Here is an 11679-nt window from a genome sequence, read left to right on the forward strand (position 1 = left end):
CGAAGCACAGCTTCGCAAACACAATAACTGGGAGGAGGTCCCAACCATAAACCCAGAGCCACTCTCAAAGGAAAAGCCAGAGAGACGAGTCCCCTGTGCTGCTTGTCAAAGCCCACGTTTCTGAAGACTTGGCCTACCCTGACACAATGGCCTGACACCGGTTTTCTTTACTCCAGGTTGCGCCAAGGGATGCTATTTCTGCCACATCCGTTCTGCAAATGGGCAGATGTGTTCTGCAGTCTCCCCCCAACCCTCCGCCCCACAAAAAGCAGGCCGGAAGAACCGTCGGTGCCTCGGGACAAGTGCACCCTTCCTGAACCGCCAACCCTGCATTTCCCCCCCCCCTCACATTGCCTGAGCCTGCTGGAAGTTACAGCCCCTTGCAAAGGCAGAGTGTCATACAACCCGGCCCGCTGGCCCATCTCCTTACCTCCTTCCACCACCCCCACGACGGGAAAGGTCGTTTTTCAAAGGCCCCGGTGGACGGCGGATTTGAGCGGACGGAAAGTCCGACATGCAGAGAAGGTCTTCTGTGAAAGGAAATTGGGGGGAACGGATTAAGAACGAAGGCCGGACTCGGCCATCTTGGAAAGGGCTTTTCCACAGGGGACCCGGGGACCGCCGAGAACGAGGGAAGAAAGCCCCCAATTGCGAGAAGGCATCTGGGAGAGGATGGATCCTGGTGAAGAACCAGCCGGCGGACATGCGCCGAAGGCCGAGGGAAGCCGCCCGTCCCTTGGGCAGGAGCATAGAGTGGAGACGCTCTGCGCTTTGCGGCTTAGCTTCTCGGTGTCCCGATGCTGGGCAAAAGGCCTCAACGTTAATGCTACGGGACGCAAAGCTCTGCCCTCCTGTGGTCAAAAACGGGTATTGCCGACAGCAAAAGAAATAAACGCTTTTAATGGCATTTTAAAATTACGATATTCTCTGTCTTTATTAACGGTATTAACACCTTATTAACAGGGCCAGGGGAGGCCCGTTTGCTGCAACGCACAGGCGCGGAAGAAGAAATCGGCTTCAAAAGCCTTCAACCTAGTTAAGGAGGACTATGATGCCCTATTAATATTAATAAGGTTTTAATAAGAAAGAGTAGCCTTAAAATGCCATTGACAAGTTTTGTAATGGCTGCTGGGCCTGCTTCAACCACGGGATGGATGGCACTGTTTTTTGACCCTTAGTAGCACGCAATAGCTTCAATAGATAAATAAAAAATAATAATCATCTTAAAATCATGTTAAAAGGGTTTATTTCCTTTTCTGGCTGCTATGCCTTCTTTAACCGTAGGACTCACTTCTTCTCAATAAATGACTTCCCCTCTCCCAGGAAACAGGCGATGGGAGCCTAAGCGGCCCCTCCTGGCACTTTCTCGCTGTTTTTAAATATCCCTCGGCTACGACCAACCCAAGCAAAAGCGGCTTACCAACTGAATAAGAGACAGTGGAGCTCCAGATGAGCTTAAACCGAATGTCCTCTGCAGCAACAAAAAGGATTAAAGGGGGGGTGTATGGGGACCAGAAGGTATCGAAAGACCTGAGCTTTCCTAAGAGTAGAATGGCATTTTTTAGAGCCAGACATTTTAATATCCTCTCCTTGGCACTCCTGCAGGGCAGGAATGATAAACCCCCAAGACTGACTGAAGGTGTACTTGTGGCAGCGGGGAAGCTGAAGATCTCTCTCACACGCGTGTCCTGTTAGTCCAAAGCCAAACATTAAAACCAAAAGCCGTTCTTTTGATCTGAAAAATATTTCCTTTCATTGTGTGCATTGTACGGGGAGGAATTTGTGGGAATGAGGGGGGCGCGGGGGCGGGGCTTAGAGTCTAATGGTTCTGCTCACTATTGCCCTTTATGTCAAACGCCCAGAAATGTGAGAAGGGGCGTCAGAAAAGGCCGTCAGTCTGCGGGTTCTAGGACTGACTCGCTCAGAGCCTAGATCCCAATAACGCTCAGTGCCGTGTTTCTTAAAATGCTCCCGTGCCATGTTTTCAGCAGCACGCTGCTTGAACTTCACCTCGCCAAAGCTCCGCTCCTGACCTCTCCCACTTTTTGACTTAAAGAGGAGGGGTGCTCTGAAGGGACAATTGTACAGAGCACCCACAGTTCAGTTCCTGAAGGTGTTTCTCTGTCCTGTCGCTAAGGGGGCATAATAAAACCAGGACTTTCTTAGTGACGCTGGGAATCACCAAACGCCTCAGTTAGACCATACCATAAATACTACTCGCCTCCCACACCAGGTGAAATTTTTCGGTGTTTTTTCACAGATTCCTCCTCATCTGCAAGAAAAAAAATGCTTAGGGTGTAAGAATGGGGAAAACAACTGAAAGATGGATGTGTTGGCAAAGTACACTCGAGATCGGCAATCGGAAAAAACTTTATCAACAGGACAGAAGGTGAGAATTCTGCCCTTCCTTTAGAAATGCAGGATAAACACAGACCTCTGAAAGCTCCAGCAGCTCATGAAAGAAGCGAACCTGTGGCGACAGTAAGGACCAGTTCCGAAGCCATCCCGGGGCTCGCCCCTTTCTAGGTCATTTGATTACTTTAAAACTTTCTTACCATCTCCTTTCTGCTCATCCCATTTTATTCGGTGTAACGTGAGCCGCTTAAATTTCTCCTGTGCTTTGTGACCTTGGAAAGAAAGCAGAAAAGATACAACTGACAAACAGCATCGCGACAAGCGACGAAGCACAGCTTCGCAAACACAATAACTGGGAGGAGGTCCCAACCATAAACCCAGAGCCACTCTAGAAGGAAAAGCCAGAGAGACGAGTTCCCTGTGCTGCTTGTCAAAGCCCACGTTTCTGAAGACTTGGCCTACCCTGACACAATGGCCTGAAACCGGTTTTCTTTACTCCAGGTTGCGCCCAGGGATGCTATTTCTGCCACATCCGGTCTGCAAATGGGCAGATGTGTTCTGCATTCTCCCCCCAACCCTCCGCCCCACAAAAAGCAGGCCGGAAGAACCGTCGGTGCCTCGGGACAAGTGCACCCTTCCTGAACCGCCAACCCTGCATTTCCCCCCCCCTCCTCACATTGCCTGAGCCTGCTGGAAGTTACAGCCCCTTGCAAAGGCAGAGTGTCATACAACCCGGCCCGCTGGCCCATCTCCTTACCTCCTTCCACCACCACCACGACGGGACAGGTCGTTTTTCAAAGGCCCCGGTGGACGGCGGATTTGAGCGGACGGAAAGTCCGACATGCAGAGAAGTCTTCTGTGAAAGAAATTGGCGGGAACGATTTAAGAAACGAAGGGCCGGAAGGTCGGCCATCTTGGAAAGGTGTTTTTTCTCACAGGGGACCCGGGGAACCGCCGAGAACGAGGGACAGAAAGCCCCCAATTGCGAGAAGGCCCTCGGGAGAGTGCGGATTGCTGGTGAAGAACCAGGCCCGGCGGCATGCGCCCGCAGGCCGAGGGGAAGCAGCCCCGTCCTTGGCAGGAGCTAGATTGGAGACGCTCTGCGCTTTGCGGCTTAGCTTCTCGTTGTTCCCGAGCTGGGCAAACCAAAAGGCTAACGTTAAGGGGACGGGACGAAAGCTCGGCCCTCCTGTGGCAAACACGGGTTTGCCCGCCAGCAAAGAAAAATAAAACGCTTTTAATGGCATTTTAAAATTACGATATTCTCTGTCTTTATTAACGTTATTAACACCTTATTAACAGGGCCAGGGGAGTCCCGATTGCTGCAAGGCACAGGCGCGGAAGAAGAAATCTGCTTCAAAAGCCTTCAACCTAGTTAAGGAGGACTATGATGCCCTAGTAAGATTAATAAGGTTTTAATAAGAAAGAGTAGCCTTAAAATGCCATTGTTTTGTAATGGCTGCTGGGCCTGCTTCAACCACGGGATGGATGGCACTGTTTTTTGACCCTTAATAGCACGCACTAGCTTCAATAGATAAATAAAAAATAATAATCATCTTAAAATCATGTTAAAAGGGTTTATTTCCTTTTCTGGCTGCTATGCCTTCTTTAACCGTAGGACTCAATTCTTCTCAATAAATGCCTTCCCCTCTCCCAGGAAACAGGCGATGGGAGCCTAAGCGGGCCTCCTGTGCACTTTCCTCGCTGTTTTTAAATATCCCTCGGCTACGACCAACCCAAGCAAAGCGGCTCCCGACGGAATAAGAGACGTGGAGCTCCAGCTAGAGCTTAACCGAATGTCTCTCTGCAGCAACAAAAAGGATTAAATGGGGTGTGTGGGGACCAGCAAGGTATCTGAAAGACCTGAGCTTTCCTAAGAGTAGAATGGCATTCTTTAGAGCCAGACATTTTAATATCCTCTCCTTGGCACTCCTGCAGGGCAGGAATGATAAAACCCCAAGACTGACTGAAGGTGTACTTGTGGCAGCGGGGAAGCTGAAGATCTCTCTCACACGCGTGTCCTGTTAGTCCAAAGCCAAACATTAAAACCAAAAGCCGGTCTTTGGATCTGAAAAATATTTCCTTTCATTGTGTGCATTGTACGGGGAGGAATTTGTGGGAATGAGGGGGGCGCGGGGGCGGGGCTTAGAGTCTTAATGTTTCTGCTCACTTCTTGCCCTTTATGTCAAACGCCCAGAAATGTGAGAAGGGGCTTCAGAAAAGGACGTCAGTCTGCGGGTTCTAGGACTGACTCGCTCAGAGCCTAGATCCCCAAGAACGCTCACTGCGTCGTGTTTCTTAAAATGCTCCCGTTGCCATGTTTCAGCCAGCACGCTTGCTTGAACTTCACCTCGCCAAAAGCTCCGCTCCTGGACCTCTCACACTTTTTGAATTTAAAAGAGGAGGGGTCTCTCTGAAGGGAACAATTGTACAGAGCACCCACAGTCAGTTCCTGAAGGTGTTTCTCTGTCCTGTCGCTAAGGGGGCCATAATAAAAACCAGGACTTTCTTAAGTGACGCTGGGACATCACAAACGCCTCAGTTAGACCATACATAAATACTTACCGCCTCCAAACCAGGGAACATTTGTTGGTGTTTTTTTCACAGATTCCTCCTCATCTGCAAGAAAAATAAACTGCTAAGGGTGTAAGAATGGGGAAACAACTGAAGATGGATGTGTCTGTTCAAAAGTACACTCGAGATCGGTCAGATCGGAAACATCCTTTATTCATACAGAAGGGGAGAATTCTGCCCTTCCTTTAGAAAAGGCAGGATACAGACCTCTGCAAGCTCAGTAGCTCATGAAAAGAAGCGAACCTTTGGCGACAGTAAAGGACCAGTTCACGAAGCCATCCACGGTGGGCTCGCCTCTTTCTAGGTCATTGGATTACTTTAAAACTTTCTTACCATCTCCTTTCTGCTCATCCCATTTTATTCGGTGTAACGTGAGCCGCTTAAATTTCTCCTGTGCTTTGGGACCTTGGAAAGAAAGCAGAAAAGATACAACTGACAAACAGCATCGCGACAAGCGACGAAGCACAACTTCGCAAACACAATAACTGGGAGGAGGTCCCAACCATAAACCCAGAGCCACTCTCAAAGGAAAAGCCAGAGAGACGAGTTCCCTGTGCTGCTTGTCAAAGCCCACGTTTCTGAAGACTTGGCCTACCCTGACACAATGGCCTGAAACCGGTTTTCTTTACTCCAGGTTGCGCCAAGGGATGCTATTTCTGCCACATCCGTTCTGCAAATGGGCAGATGTGTTCTGCATTCTCCCCCCAACCCTCCGCCCCACAAAAAGCAGGCCGGAAGAACCGTCGGTGCCTCGGGACAAGTGCACCCTTCCTGAACCGCCAACCCTGCATTTTCCCCCCCCCTCCTCACATTGCCTGAGCCTGCTGGAAGTTACATCCCCTTGCAAAGGCAGAGTGTCATACAACCCGGCCCGCTCGCCCCTCTCCTTACCTCCTTCCACCACCACCACGACGGTAAAGGTCGTTTTTTAAAGGCCCCGTGGACGGCGGATTTGATCGGACGGAAATCGACAGAGCAGAGAAGGTCTTCTGTGAGGAAAATTGGGGTAACGATTAAGAGCGAAGGCGGAAGTCGTGCCATCGTGGAAAGGTGCTTTTCTCACATGACCCGGGACCTCCGAAGAACGAGGACTGAAAGCCCCAATTGCCGAGAGTCCTCTGGGAGATTGCTGGATTGCTTGGTGAAAACCAAGCCCCGGCGGAAGCGCCGAAGGCCGATGGAAGCGGCCCGTCCCTTTTGGCAGGAGCATAGAGTGGAGACGCTCTGCCTTTGGGGGGGGGGGGGGGCGGGCTTAGCTTTCTCGTGTCCATGCTGGGCAAAAAGGCCTCAACGTTATGCTACGGGGACGGAAGCTCTGCCCTCTGTGGTCAAAAACGGGTATTGCCGCCACCAAAAGAAATAACCGCTTTTAATGGCATTTTAAAATTACGATATTGTCTGTCTTTATTAACGGCATTAACACCTTATTAACAGGGCCAGGGGAGGCCCGTTTGCTGCAACGCACAGGCGCGGAAGAAGAAATCTGCTTCAAAAGCCTTCAACCTAGTTAAGGAGGACTATTATGCCCTATTAATATTAATAAGGTTTTAATAAGAAAGAGTAGCCTTAAAATGCCATTGACAAGTTTTGTAATGGCTGCTGGGCCTTCTTCAACCACGGGATGGATGGCACTGTTTTTTGACCCTTAATAGCACGCAATAGCTTCAATAGATAAATAAAAAAATAATAACCATCTTAAAATCATGTTAAAAGGGTTTATTTCCTTTTCTGGCTGCTATGCCTTCTTTAACCGTAGGACTCACTTCTTCTCAATAAATGACTTCCCCTCTCCCAGGAAACAGGCGATGGACCTAAGCGGGCCTCCTGTGCACTTTCCTCGCTGTTTTTAAATAATCCTCGGCTAACGACCAACCCAAGCAAAGCGGCGACCACGGAAGTAAGAGACGTGGAAGCTCCAGCTAAGCTTAAACCGAATGTCTCTCTGCAGCAACAAAAAGATTAAATGGGTGTGTGGGAGCCAGCAGGTATCTGAAGACCGAGCTTTTCCTAAGAGTAAATAGCGTTTTTTAGAGCCAGACATTTAATATCCTGCTCCTTGGCACTCCTGCAGGGCAGGATGATAAAACCCCAAGACTGACTGAAGGTGTACTTGTGGCAGCGGGGAAGCTGAATATCTCTCTCACACGCGTGTCCTGTTAGTCCAAAGCCAAACATTAAAACCAAAAGCCGTTCTTTGGATCTGAAAAATATTTCCTTTAATTGTGTGCATTGTACGGGGAGGAATTTGTGTGAATGAGGGGGGCGTGGGGGCGGGGCTTAGAGTCTTAATGTTTCTGCTCACTTCTTGCCCTTTATGTCAAACGCCCAGAAATGTGAGAAGGGGCTTCAGAAAAGGCCGTCAGTCTGCGGTTTCTAGGACTGCCTCGCTCAGAGCCTAGATCCCAATAACGCTCAGTGCCGTGTTTCTAAAATGCTCCCCGTGCCTGTTTTACAGCAGCACGCTGCTTGACTATCACCCTCAAGCCAAGCTCCGCTCCTGACCTGCTTCCCACTTTTTGAATTAAAGAGGAGGTGTGCTCTGAAGGGACAATTGTACAGAGCACCCACAGTTCAGTTCCTGAAGGTGTTTCTCTGTCCTGTCGCTAAGGGGGCATAATAAAAACCAGGACTTTCTTAGTGACGCTGGGAATCACCAAACGCCTCATTTAGACCATACCATAAATACTACTCGCCTCCCAAACCAGGGAACATTTGTTGGGGTTTTTTTCACAGATTCCTCCTCATCTGCAAGAAAAATAAACTGCTTAGGGTGTAATAATGGGGAAACAACTGAAGACGGATGTGTCTGTTCAAAAGTACACTCGAGATCGGTCAGATCGGAAACCTCCTTTATTCATACAGAAGGTGAGAATTCTGCCCTTCCTTTAGAAAAGGCAGGATACAGACCTCTGCAAGCTCCGTAGCTCATGAAAAGAAGCGAACCTTTGGCGACAGTAAAGGACCAGTTCACGAAGCCATCCACGTTGGGCTCGCCCCTTTATAGGTCATTTGATTACTTTAAAACTTTCTTACCATCTCCTTTCTGCTCATCCCATTTTATTCGGTGTAACGTGAGCCGCTTAAATTTCTCCTGTGCTTTGGGACCTTGGAAAGAAAGCAGAAAAGATACAACTGACAAACAGCATCGCGACAAGCGACGAAGCACAGCTTCGCAAACACAATAACTGGGAGGAGGTCCAAACCATAAACCCAGAGCCACTCTCAAAGGAAAAGCCAGAGAGACGAGTTCCCTGTGCTGCTTGTCAAAGCCCACGTTTCTGAAGACTTGGCCTACCCTGACACACTGGCCTGAAACCGGTTTTCTTTACTCCAGGTTGCGCCAAGGGATGCTATTTCTGCCACATCCGTTCTGCAAACGGGCAGATGTGTTCTGCATTCTCCCCCTAACCCTCCGCCCCACCAAAAGCAGGCCGGAAGAACCGTCGGTGCCTCGGGACAAGTGCACCCTTCCTGAACCGCCAACCCTGCATTTCCCCCCCCCTCCTCACATTGCCTGAGCCTGCTGGAAGTTACAGCCCCTTGCAAAGGCAGAGTGTGATACAACCCGGCCCGCTCGCCCATCTCCGTACCTCCTTCCACTACCACCACGACGGGAAAGGTCGTTTTTTAAAGGCCCCGGTGGACGGCGGATTTGATCGGACGGAAAGTCCGACATGCAGAGAAGGTCTTCTGTGAAAGGAAATGGGGGGAACGATTAAGAGCGAAGGGCCGGAAGTCGGCCATCTTGGAAAGGTGCTTTTCTCACAGGACCCGGGGAAAACCGACATCTCGACTTGCCTGTCATTGAGGAACGAAGGGACCCCCACCAGAAAGCCCCCAATTTGCCCCTCCGGACGAAAAAGGCTATCTGGTGAGATTCGCTGGACTGCTGGTGAAGAACCAGCCGGCGGACATGCGCCGAAGGCCGAGGGAAGCGGCCCGTCCCTGTGGCAGGAGCATAGAGTGGAGAGACGCTCTGCGCTTTGCGGCTTAGCGTCTCGGTGTCCCGATGCTGGGCAAAAGGCCTCAACGTTAATGCTACGGGACGGAACGCTCTGCCCTCCTGTGGTCAAAAACGGGTATTGCCGCCACCAAAAGAAATAAACGCTTTTAATGGCATTTTAAAATTACGATATTCTCGGTCTTTATTAACGGTATTAACACCTTATTAACAGGGCCAGGGGAGGCCCGTTTGCTGCAACGCACAGGCGCGGAAGAAGAAATCTGCTTCAAAAGCCTTCAACCTAGTTAAGGATGACTATGATGCCCTATTAATATTAATAAGGTTTTAATAAGAAAGAGTAGCCTTAAAATGCCATTGACAAGTTTTGTAATGGCTGCTGGGCCTGCTTCAACCACGGGATGGATGGCACTGTTTTTTGACCCTTAATAGAACGCAATAGCTTCAATAGATAAATAAAAAATAATAATCATCTTAAAATCATGTTAAAAGGGTTTATTTCCTTTTCTGGCTGCTATGCCTTCTTTAACCGTAGGACTCAATTCTTCTCAATAAATGACTTCCCCTCTCCCAGGAAAAAGGCGATGGGAGCCTAAGCGGGCCTCCTGTGCACTTTCCACGCGCGTTTTTAAATATTTTGAGAGTATTTGTTGAGTCCGGGCGGGGGAAAAACAGACACGAAGCAGGTTGGAGTTCTCAGTTACGACATTTATTCAGCGTTCAGCTTACATGATATGATGGCTTCAGCCTCGCCCAAAACGCCTCGCAGCCTCTTAATAGGCAAATCCCGCGGGTTTTTTTTTAAAACAAAAAATGGTTACCTTTTTCCGCGCCAGCACCCGCGCAATGCGCACGCGCTGGCGCAGCCTGTCTGTCCCGGGCAGCTTTGCACCTGCCCGGGACTGCCTGCAAACGCCCGAGCCGTTTGCAAAGGCTCGGGACATAACACCCCTTTCCCCCGGGCTAAAACTACTACCAACATACAACATTTATTTTATATGACATTTTGCTTCCCAGGGCTCCCACTGATTACTGGCTTTTGCCTTGCCAGCAATGTTATGTAATCTTCTAGATACTTAGGAGATTTCTTTGCTCTCTGTGACCTTCTTAGCTCTGAGTTACTGGCATAAGTCCCCTGACTGGAGGGAGGCGTGAGCCTGTTCTCTCTATTGTGCCCTGGTGTCTTCCAAGGACTGTGCCCCGATGCCTGGCCTGCTTGCTTGCCCACCGGGCTCGTCAGGCCAGGGCTTCTGTTACTTTGTGACCTAGTTGACCTACCTAGCTGTAGACCCTCAGGCCCCTTGAAGTGCTAGTCGCTGCTGGGCGTTACTCTGTAAGAACCTCCAGGTCAGTCCAAGACGTCAGGAGGCTGTCCATTCCCTGAACCCCATTCCCTGTGTTCGGGCTCCGGTGGGGTTCTACATTTCCAAACTCAGGTGTTCCCTGATAGTGCTAGGGTTGTTGTAGTCGGGGGACTTGGTTCCTCGACTAGCTCTGTGTATGTTTGACCCCCGGTAGGATTTGGGGTAAGGTCAGGCCAACCTTGGGAATTGTGTGCCAGCTCTCTTGCGGGGAATGATTTGTTGGGATGCCCCCGGGGATCCTCCGTTGCTGGAGTGCTGTGTGATGTATGTGGAAAGTGAGTATGCCCCGGGGTGACTCCCTGGCTGGAGTAGGCGTGAGTGCCTGTTGTGTGGGTAAGCTCCATGACTTCCTTTTCGGAGCAATTGCGGAATCTTGGGATGGGCCGTTTGTGGCTCCCTCAGTGGAGATGGGCAGTAGCTCTTGCCCTTCCCTTTGCTCCAAAGGGTCCCCCTCCCCCCCCTGGAAAAGACCCAGGAGTCTCAGCAGAAAAGTCTCGCCTAGAGCGAAGTTGGTCGATGTGCCGACGCAGGACACGACCGTTGTCCAGGGCAACCTCGTAGGAGAGAGGACCTTGATCCTGGACACAGAAGCGGGGACCCATGTATGACCAGGCCCGTAGTTGCGAGCCCAAACCGGGGCACCCACAAGGAGTTGTCTAGGTGCCCTAGGATGTGAGGTAGATGAAGGCAGTCTGTCCGGATGCAACCGGTCAAGTCTAGTAGTAAGTTGGCGCCCCAACGAAGTTCAGCTGGACTTCTCCCTGTAGAAGTGGACGGTGTGGTGCGATAAGAAAGGAGAAAGTCAGCCAACCTGTGATGCAAGTCCCCGTAGGTGAGTCTCTTCAAGGCGTCCTTTGCGATGCGCACCATGCGTTCAGCCATACCGTTGGTGGACGGGTGAAAAGGCGCAGATGTGGCATGACGAATCAGGTTTTCCTGTAAGAAAGCTTGGAATTCGGAGGAGGTGAATTGAGGGCCGTTGTCGGACACAATGACATCTGGCAGCCCGTGTGCAGCAAAAATCCCCCTCAGTACCTGAATAGTCTTTGCAGTGGGGGTGGATGAGACAGGCACCACCTCAAGCCATTTTGAATGGCTGTCAACAAGGACCAAGAAGAACTGGCCCTGAAGGTCCCAGCTTATCAATGTGCACCCTAGACCATGGGGACTGTGTGTCCTCCCATCTATGCACAGGAGCTTGGGGCATCTCTGGGCGAGATCATTGGCACAGGTGGCATGCGTGTACCGTAGCCTCAATACCTTTATCTAAACCAGGCCACCACAAGTGGCTTCGTGCAAGAGCCTTCATACGAACAATGCCAGGATGACCCTCGTGGAGGGATTCTAAGACCCTAGTCCTCATTGAGGTGGGAATGACAACTCTGTTTCCCCAAAGCAGACAACCCTGAGAAAGGGCCAGTTCGT

At 50.4% G+C, this 11679-nt stretch overlaps 1 long non-coding RNA gene across 1 annotated transcript; it reads right to left on the reverse strand.

The window, feature by feature from the left end:
- Window positions 1-5209: 5209 nt before the first annotated feature.
- LOC120297718 lies at window positions 5210-8558 on the reverse strand. The gene is made up of 2 exons (XR_005553871.1): window positions 8520-8558; window positions 5210-5334 (listed from the first exon to the last, which is right to left on the reverse strand). It is a non-coding gene; the product is annotated as an uncharacterized LOC120297718 (long non-coding RNA).
- Between the last annotated feature and the right edge of the window lie 3121 nt (window positions 8559-11679).

The sequence above is a fragment of the Crotalus tigris genome, unplaced genomic scaffold (genome assembly GCF_016545835.1).
Source record: "Crotalus tigris isolate CLP2741 ecotype Arizona unplaced genomic scaffold, ASM1654583v1 scf7180000023683.377817, whole genome shotgun sequence".
In the NCBI taxonomy this organism is placed as follows: Eukaryota; Metazoa; Chordata; class Lepidosauria; order Squamata; family Viperidae; genus Crotalus; species Crotalus tigris.